Source organism: Syngnathus leptorhynchus, unplaced genomic scaffold (genome assembly GCF_054491065.1).
Source record: "Syngnathus leptorhynchus isolate UIUO unplaced genomic scaffold, UIUO_Slep HiC_scaffold_371, whole genome shotgun sequence".
NCBI classification, from domain to species: domain Eukaryota; kingdom Metazoa; phylum Chordata; class Actinopteri; order Syngnathiformes; family Syngnathidae; genus Syngnathus; species Syngnathus leptorhynchus.
In genome coordinates this window covers 12,501-20,318 of record NW_028232327.1, presented here as the reverse complement: position 1 = coordinate 20,318, position 7,818 = coordinate 12,501, and positions in this window count along the sequence as shown.

The window sequence follows — 7,818 nt, the reverse complement described above, 5'->3', positions numbered from 1 at the left end:
CCAGGGGGTGAGGTACCCGGGCTAAGGTGCAGTACCTTTTTTGGTCTTCAGGTGCGCCAGAGTACAATGAAATGGTCCCAGTAGTCAGTGTACTCATCGACTTTCCCCCCGTTTTCCAAAGCACCTCGTTTACGAGTATGGAGGAGATGGTGCTGGTCTCCCCACGGCGTCGGACACGCCATCCTCGACAGCACAAGGTCGGATAGAAGACCTGGAAAGCGCCGTGGCACGCGCTGGAGGTGGGCACTTTGGCGAAAAAACGACTAAGTGTCAACTTTCGAAAAAACGACTAAGTGTCAACTTTCGAAAAAACGGCTAAGTGTCAACTTTCGAAAAAACGACTAAGTGTCACCTCTCTGAAAAAATGGCAAAGTGTCGCCTCTCTGAAAATTTTCTAAGTGCCCACGGCTCTGCGGGCTCGTGCATCCGAGCCGCGCCGGTTCTGCAACCGGCCTAGAATGACGAAAAATAACGGTCTCCTCCTGGAGCTCACAGCCAATTGTGGCGAAAAAGTGGCAAAGTGCCCACGGCTCTGCGGGCTCGTGCATCCGACCCGCGCCGGTTCTGCAGCCGGCCTAGAATGACGAAAAATAACGGTCTCCTCCTGGAGCTCACAGCCAACTTGGCAAAAAGTTTCTAAGTGCCCACGGCCCTGCCGAGCTTTGGCGTCCGCCCAGCGCCGGTTCCGCAGTCGGCCTCCAATGACGAAAAATAACGGTCTCCTCCTGGAGCTCACAGCCAACTTGGCAAAAAGTTTCTAAGTGCCCACGGCCCTGCCGAGCTTTGGCGTCCGCCCAGCGCCGGTTCCGCAGTCGGCCTCGAATGACGAAAAATAACGGTCTCCTCCTGGAGCTCACAGCCAACTTGGCAAAAAGTTTCTAAGTGCCCACGGCCCTGCCGAGCTTTGGCGTCCGCCCAGCGCCGGTTCCGCAGTCGGCCTCGAATGACGAAAAATAACGGTCTCCTCCTGGAGCTCACAGCCAACTTGGCAAAAAGTTTCTAAGTGCCCACGGCCCTGCCGAGCTTTGGCGTCCGCCCAGCGCCGGTTCCGCAGTCGGCCTCGAATGACGAAAAATAACGGTCTCCTCCTGGAGCTCACAGCCAACTTGGCAAAAAGTTTCTAAGTGCCCACGGCCCTGCCGAGCTTTGGCGTCCGCCCAGCGCCGGTTCCGCAGTCGGCCTCGAATGACGAAAAATAACGGTCTCCTCCTGGAGCTCACAGCCAACTTGGCAAAAAGTTTCTAAGTGCCCACGGCCCTGCCGAGCTTTGGCGTCCGCCCAGCGCCGGTTCCGCAGTCGGCCTCGAATGACGAAAAATAACGGTCTCCTCCTGGAGCTCACAGCCAACTTGGCAAAAAGTTTCTAAGTGCCCACGGCCCTGCCGAGCTTTGGCGTCCGCCCAGCGCCGGTTCCGCAGTCGGCCTCGAATGACGAAAAATAACGGTCTCCTCCTGGAGCTCACAGCCAGAACTTGGCAAAAAGTTTCTAAGTGCCCACGGCCCTGCCGAGCTTTGGCGTCCGCCCAGCGCCGGTTCCGCAGTCGGCCTCGAATGACGAAAAATAACGGTCTCCTCCTGGAGCTCACAGCCAACTTGGCAAAAAGTTTCTAAGTGCCCACGGCCCTGCCGAGCATTGGCGTCCGCCCAGCGCCGGTTCCGCAGTCGGCCTCGAATGACGAAAAATAACGGTCTCCTCCTGGAGCTCACAGCCAACTTGCAAAAAGTTTCTAAGTGCCCACGGCCCTGCCGAGCTTTGGCGTCCGCCCAGCGCCGGTTCCGCAGTCGGCCTCGAATGACGAAAAATAACGGTCTCCTCCTGGAGCTCACAGCCAACTTGGCAAAAAGTTTCTAAGTGCCCACGGCCCTGCCGAGCTTTGGCGTCCGCCCAGCGCCGGTTCCGCAGTCGGCCTCGAATGACGAAAAATAACGGTCTCCTCCTGGAGCTCACAGCCAACTTGGCAAAAAGTTTCTAAGTGCCCACGGCCCTGCCGAGCTTTGGCGTCCGCCCAGCGCCGGTTCCGCAGCCCGGCCAGTCGGCCTCGAATGACGAAAAATAACGGTCTCCTCCTGGAGCTCACAGCCAACTTGGCAAAAAGTTTCTAAGTGCCCACGGCCCTGCCGAGCTTTGGCGTCCGCCCCAGCGCCGGTTCCGCAGTCGGCCTCGAATGACGAAAAATAACGGTCTCCTCCTGGAGCTCACAGCCAACTTGGCAAAAAGTTTCTAAGTGGCCCACGGCCCTGCCGAGCTTTGGCGTCCGCTCAGCGCCGGTTCCGCAGTCGGCCTCGAATGACGAAAAATAACGGTCTCCTCCTGGAGCTCACAGCCAACTTGGCAAAAGTTTCTAAGTGCCCACGGCCCTGCCGAGCTTTGGCGTCCGCCCAGCGCGGTTCCGCAGTCGGCCTCGAATGACGAAAAATAACGGTCTCCTCCTGGAGCTCACAGCCAACTTGGCAAAAAGTTTCTAAGTGCCCACGGCCCTGCCGAGCTTTGGCGTCCGCTCAGCGCCGGTTCCGCAGTCGGCCTCGAATGACGAAAAATAACGGTCTCCTCCTGGAGCTCACAGCCAACTTGGCAAAAAGTTTCTAAGTGCCCACGGCCCTGCCGAGCTTTGGCGTCCGCCCAGCGCCGGTTCCGCAGTCGGCCTCGAATGACGAAAGAATAACGGTCTCCTCCTGGAGCTCACAGCCAACTTGGCAAAAAGTTTCTAAGTGCCCACGGCCCTGCCGAGCTTTGGCGTCCCGCTCAGCGCCGGTTCCGCAGTCGGCCTCGAATGACGAAAAATAACGGTCTCCTCCTGGAGCTCACAGCCAACTTGGCAAAAAGTTTCTAAGTGCCCACGGCCCTGCCGAGCTTTGGCGTCCGCCCAGCGCCGGTTCCGCAGTCGGCCTCGAATGACGAAAAATAACGGTCTCCTCCTGGAGCTCACAGCCAACTTGGCAAAAAGTTTCTAAGTGCCCACGGCCCTGCCGAGCTTTGGCGTCCGCCCAGCGCCGGTTCCGCAGTCGGCCTCGAATGACGAAAAATAACGGTCTCCTCCTGGAGCTCACAGCCAACTTGGCAAAAAGTTTCTAAGTGTCACATCTCTGAAAAAACGGCTAAGTGTCGACTTTCGAAAAAACGGCAAAGTGTCACATCTCTGAAAAAACGGCTAAGTGTCGACTTTCGAAAAACACGGCTAAGTGTCAACTTTCGAAAAAACGGCTAAGTGTCGCCTCTCTGAAAAAACGGCAAAGTGTCAACTTTCGAAAAAACGACAGAGTGTCGCCTCTCTGAAAAAACGACTAAGTGTCGACTCTGAGAAAATGGCAAAGTGCCCACGGCTCTGCTGGCTCGTGCATCCGACCCGCGCCGGTTCCCCAGCCGGCCTGAAATAAGGCAAAACCAGCCTCTCCGCCTGGAGCTCAGAGCCAACTTGGCGAATATTTTCTAAGTGCCCACGGCTCTGCGTGGCTACGGCGTCTGCCCAGCGCCGGTTCCTGGGTCGAACCCCGAGGACGAGGAATGCGGTCTCCGCCTGGAGGTCCCAGCTTAATCGGCGAAAATTTTCTAAGTGCCCACGGCTCTGCCGGGCTCGTGCATCCGACCCGCGCCGGTTCCCCCAGCCGGCCTGAAATAAGGCAAAACCAGCTCTCCCCCTGGAGCTCAGAGCCAATTGTGGCGAAAAAACGACTAAGTGTCAACTTTCGAAAAAACGACTAAGTGTCAACTTTCCAAAAAACGGCTAAGTGTCGACTTTCGAAAAAACGGCTAAGTGTCAACTTTCGAAAAAACGACTAAGTGTCGCCTCTGAAAAAACGACTAAGTGTCGCCTCTCTGAAAAAACGACTAAGTGCCCACGGCTCTGCGGGGCTTGTGAGTCCGCCCCGCGCCGGTTCGGCGGTCGGCCTCAAAAGCGAAAAATCAGCCTCTCTCCCTGGAGCTCACCAAAAATTTGTCGAAATTTTTCTAAGTTCTCCTCGAGGTACCAGGGGGTGAGGTACCCGGGCTAAGGTGCAGTACCTTTTTTGGTCTTCAGGTGCGCCAGAGTACAATGAAATGGTCCCAGTAGTCAGTGTACTCATCGACTTTCCCCCCGTTTTCCAAAGCACCCCGTTTACGAGTATGGAGGAGATGGTGCTGGTCTCCCCACGGCGTCGGACACGCCGTCCTCGACAGCACAAGGTCGGATAGAAGACCTGAAAAGCGCCGTGGCCACGCGCTGGAGGTGTCACTGTGGCGAAAAAGTGACTAAGTGTCAACTTTCGAAAAAACGGCTAAGTGTCAACTTTCGAAAAAACGGCTAAGTGTCAACTTTCGAAAAAAACGGCTAAGTGTCAACTTTCGAAAAAACGACTAAGTGTCGCCTCTCTGAAAAAACGGCAAAGTGTCAACTTTCGAAAAAACGACTAAGTGTCAACTTTCGAAAAAACGACTAAGTGTCACCTCTCTGAAAAAATGGCAAAGTGTCAACTGCGAATGTGGTGGTGCATGGAAGGAAGTGGAGGACGGCCGCCTCCTTAAACACGGCCGAAGAGGAGCGTCAGGGCCGGCTCCTTAAACACGGACCGAGTGTCGCCCTTAACACAGACCAAGCGGAGGACGGCCGCCTCCTTAAACACAGGCCGGAGAGGAGCGTCAGGGCCAGGCTCCTCAAACATGGACCGAGTGTCGCCCTTAACACGGACCAAGGGGAGGACGGCCGCCTCCTTAAACACAGGCCGGAGAGGAGCGTCAGGGCCAGGCTCCTCAAACATGGACCGAGTGTCGCCCTTAACACGGACCAAGGGGAGGACGGCCGCCTCCTTAAACACAGGCCGGAGAGGAGCGTCAGGGCCAGGCTCCTCAAACATGGACCGAGTGTCGCCCTTAACACAGACCAAGGGGAGGACGGCCGCCTCCTTAAACACAGGCCGGAGAGGAGCGTCAGGGCCAGGCTCCTCAAACATGGACCGAGTGTCGCCCTTAACACAGACCAAGGGGAGGACGGCCGCCTCCTTAAACACAGGCCGGAGAGGAGCGTCAGGGCCAGGCTCCTCAAACATGGACCGAGTGTCGCCCTTAACACGGACCAAGGGGAGGACGGCCGCCTCCTTAAACACAGGCCGGAGAGGAGCGTCAGGGCCAGGCTCCTCAAACATGGACCGAGTGTCGCCCTTAACACGGACCAAGGGGAGGACGGCCGCCTCCTTAAACACAGGCCGGAGAGGAGCGTCAGGGCCAGGCTCCTCAAACATGGACAGAGTGTCGCCCTTAACACAGACCAAGCGGAGGACGGCCGCCTCCCTAAATACAGGCCGAACCGGAGCGCGAGTGTCGCTCCTTAAACACGGACCGAGTGGAGGACGGCCGCCTCCTTAAACACAGGCCGAACAAAATGACACAAAGTGTCAACTGCGAATGTTGTCCATCCAAGGAAGGAGCGTGATGCCCGGCCGGCTCCTTAAACACAGGCCGAGAGTCGCCCCGGACGGTCCGCCTCGCGGCGCCCGTCTGCTCGGATAAAATGACACAAAGTGTCAACTACGAATGTTGTCCATCCAAGGAGGGAGGCGTGATGCCCGGCCGGCTCGAAAACACAGGCCGAGAGTCGCCCCGGACGGTCCGCCTCGCGGCGCCCGTCTGCTCGGATAAAATGACACAAAGTGTCAACTGCGAATGTTGTCCATCCAAGGAAGGAGCGTGATGCCCGGCCGGCTCCTTAACCACACCAGGCCGAGAGTCGCCCCGGACGGTCCGCCTCGCGGCGCCCGCCCGCTCGGATAAAATGACACAAAGTGTCAACTACGAATGTTGTCCATCCAAGGAAGGAGCGTGATGCCCGGCCGGCTCCTTAAACACAGGCCGAGAGTCGCCCCGGACGGTCGCCTCGCGGCGCCCGTCTGCTCGGATAAAATGACACAAAGTGTCAACTACGAATGTTGTCCATCCAAGGAGGGAGCGTGATGCCGGCCGGCTCCGAAAACACAGGCCGAGAGTCGCCCCGGACGGTCCGCCTCGCGGCGCCCGTCTGCTCGGATAAAATGACACAAAGTGTCAACTGCGAATGTTGTCCATCCAAGGAAGGAGCGTGATGCCCGGCCGGCTCCTTAAACACAGGCCGAGAGTCGCCCCGGACGGTCGCCCTCGCGGCGCCCGTCTGCTCGGATAAAATGACACAAAGTGTCAACTACGAATGTTGTCCATCCAAGGAGGGAGCGTGATGCCCGGCCGGCTCCGAAAACACAGGCCGAGAGTCGCCCCGGACGGTCCGCCTCGCGGCGCCCGTCTGCTCGGATAAAATGACACAAAGTGTCAACTGCGAATGTTGTCCATCCAAGGAAGGAGCGTGATGCCCGGCCGGCTCCTTAAACACAGGCCGAGAGTCGCCCCGGACGGTCCGCCTCGCGGCGCCCGCCCGCTCGGATAAAATGACACAAAGTGTCAACTACGAATGTTGTCCATCCAAGGAAGGAGCGTGATGCCCGGCCGGCTCCTTAAACACAGGCCGAGAGTCGCCCCGGACGGTCCGCCTCGCGGCGCCCGTCTGCTCGGATAAAATGACACAAAGTGTCAACTACGAATGTTGTCCATCCAAGGAGGGAGCGTGATGCCCGGCCGGCTCCGAAAACACAGGCCGAGAGTCGCCCCGGACGGTCCGCCTCGCGGCGCCCGTCTGCTCGGATAAAATGACACAAAGTGTCAACTGCGAATGTTGTCCATCCAAGGAAGGAGCGTGATGCCCGGCCGGCTCCTTAAACACAGGCCGAGAGTCGCCCCGGACGGTCGCCTCGCGGCGCCCGTCTGCTCGGATAAAATGACACAAAGTGTCAACTACGAATGTTGTCCATCCAAGGAGGGAGCGTGATGCCCGGCCGGCTCCGAAAACACAGGCCGAGAGTCGCCCCGGACGGTCCGCCTCGCGGCGCCCGTCTGCTCGGATAAAATGACACAAAGTGTCAACTGCGAATGTTGTCCATCCAAGGAAGGAGCGTGATGCCCGGCCGGCTCCTTAAACACAGGCCGAGAGTCGCCCCGGACGGTCCGCCTCGCGGCGCCCGCCCGCTCGGATAAAATGACACAAAGTGTCAACTACGAATGTTGTCCATCCAAGGAAGGAGCGTGATGCCCGGCCGGCTCCTTAAACACAGGCCGAGAGTCGCCCCGGACGGTCGCCTCGCGGCGCCCGTCTGCTCGGAATAAAATGACACAAAGTGTCAACTACGAATGTTGTCCATCCAAGGAGGGAGCGTGATGCCCGGCCGGCTCCGAAAACACAGGCCGAGATTCGACCCCGGACGGGCCGTCTTCTCCCGGCGCCCGCCCGCGTACGCCCCCCATCCCCGGTCGCCCGTCTGCTCCCGGCGGGCCTCCGAGTACCCCCTCACCCAACTGACCGACTGGCACTCATGACCCGCCTTGGTAGGGCCTCCATCGGCCTCGGCTCGTCCGACGTCGGGTGGACGGTTCCTACCCACTGCGGGTCGCACTCTAGCGCCCCGGCCGCTGCGTGAGCGTGCGCTCCCCCGCGCCGCCCCGCAGGCCCCGGCGCGACCGTACTGCGGCGAGACCGAGACGACCCGGTTTGGCATCCATCCCACCTAGCCACGATCCACGGAGGCCGAGCGAGCGGCTGAGTGTCGGGCGCCGCGCGTGCGAGCGTCCGCCGGCCGCGCCGGTCCTTCCGCGAATGTCGTTTCTCAAACCCTCCGGCTTGATAGCGGCGGCACCACGGGAAGCCGTCCACACACACCGTCCGACCTCTATCCGAAAAGCCTTCCCGACCAACCGCGGTCGCGGGGGCGTCTGTCGCTCCGCATCGGGGGGCGTATGGCTTCCGCGCTACGCGCTGCGGGCTCGGGG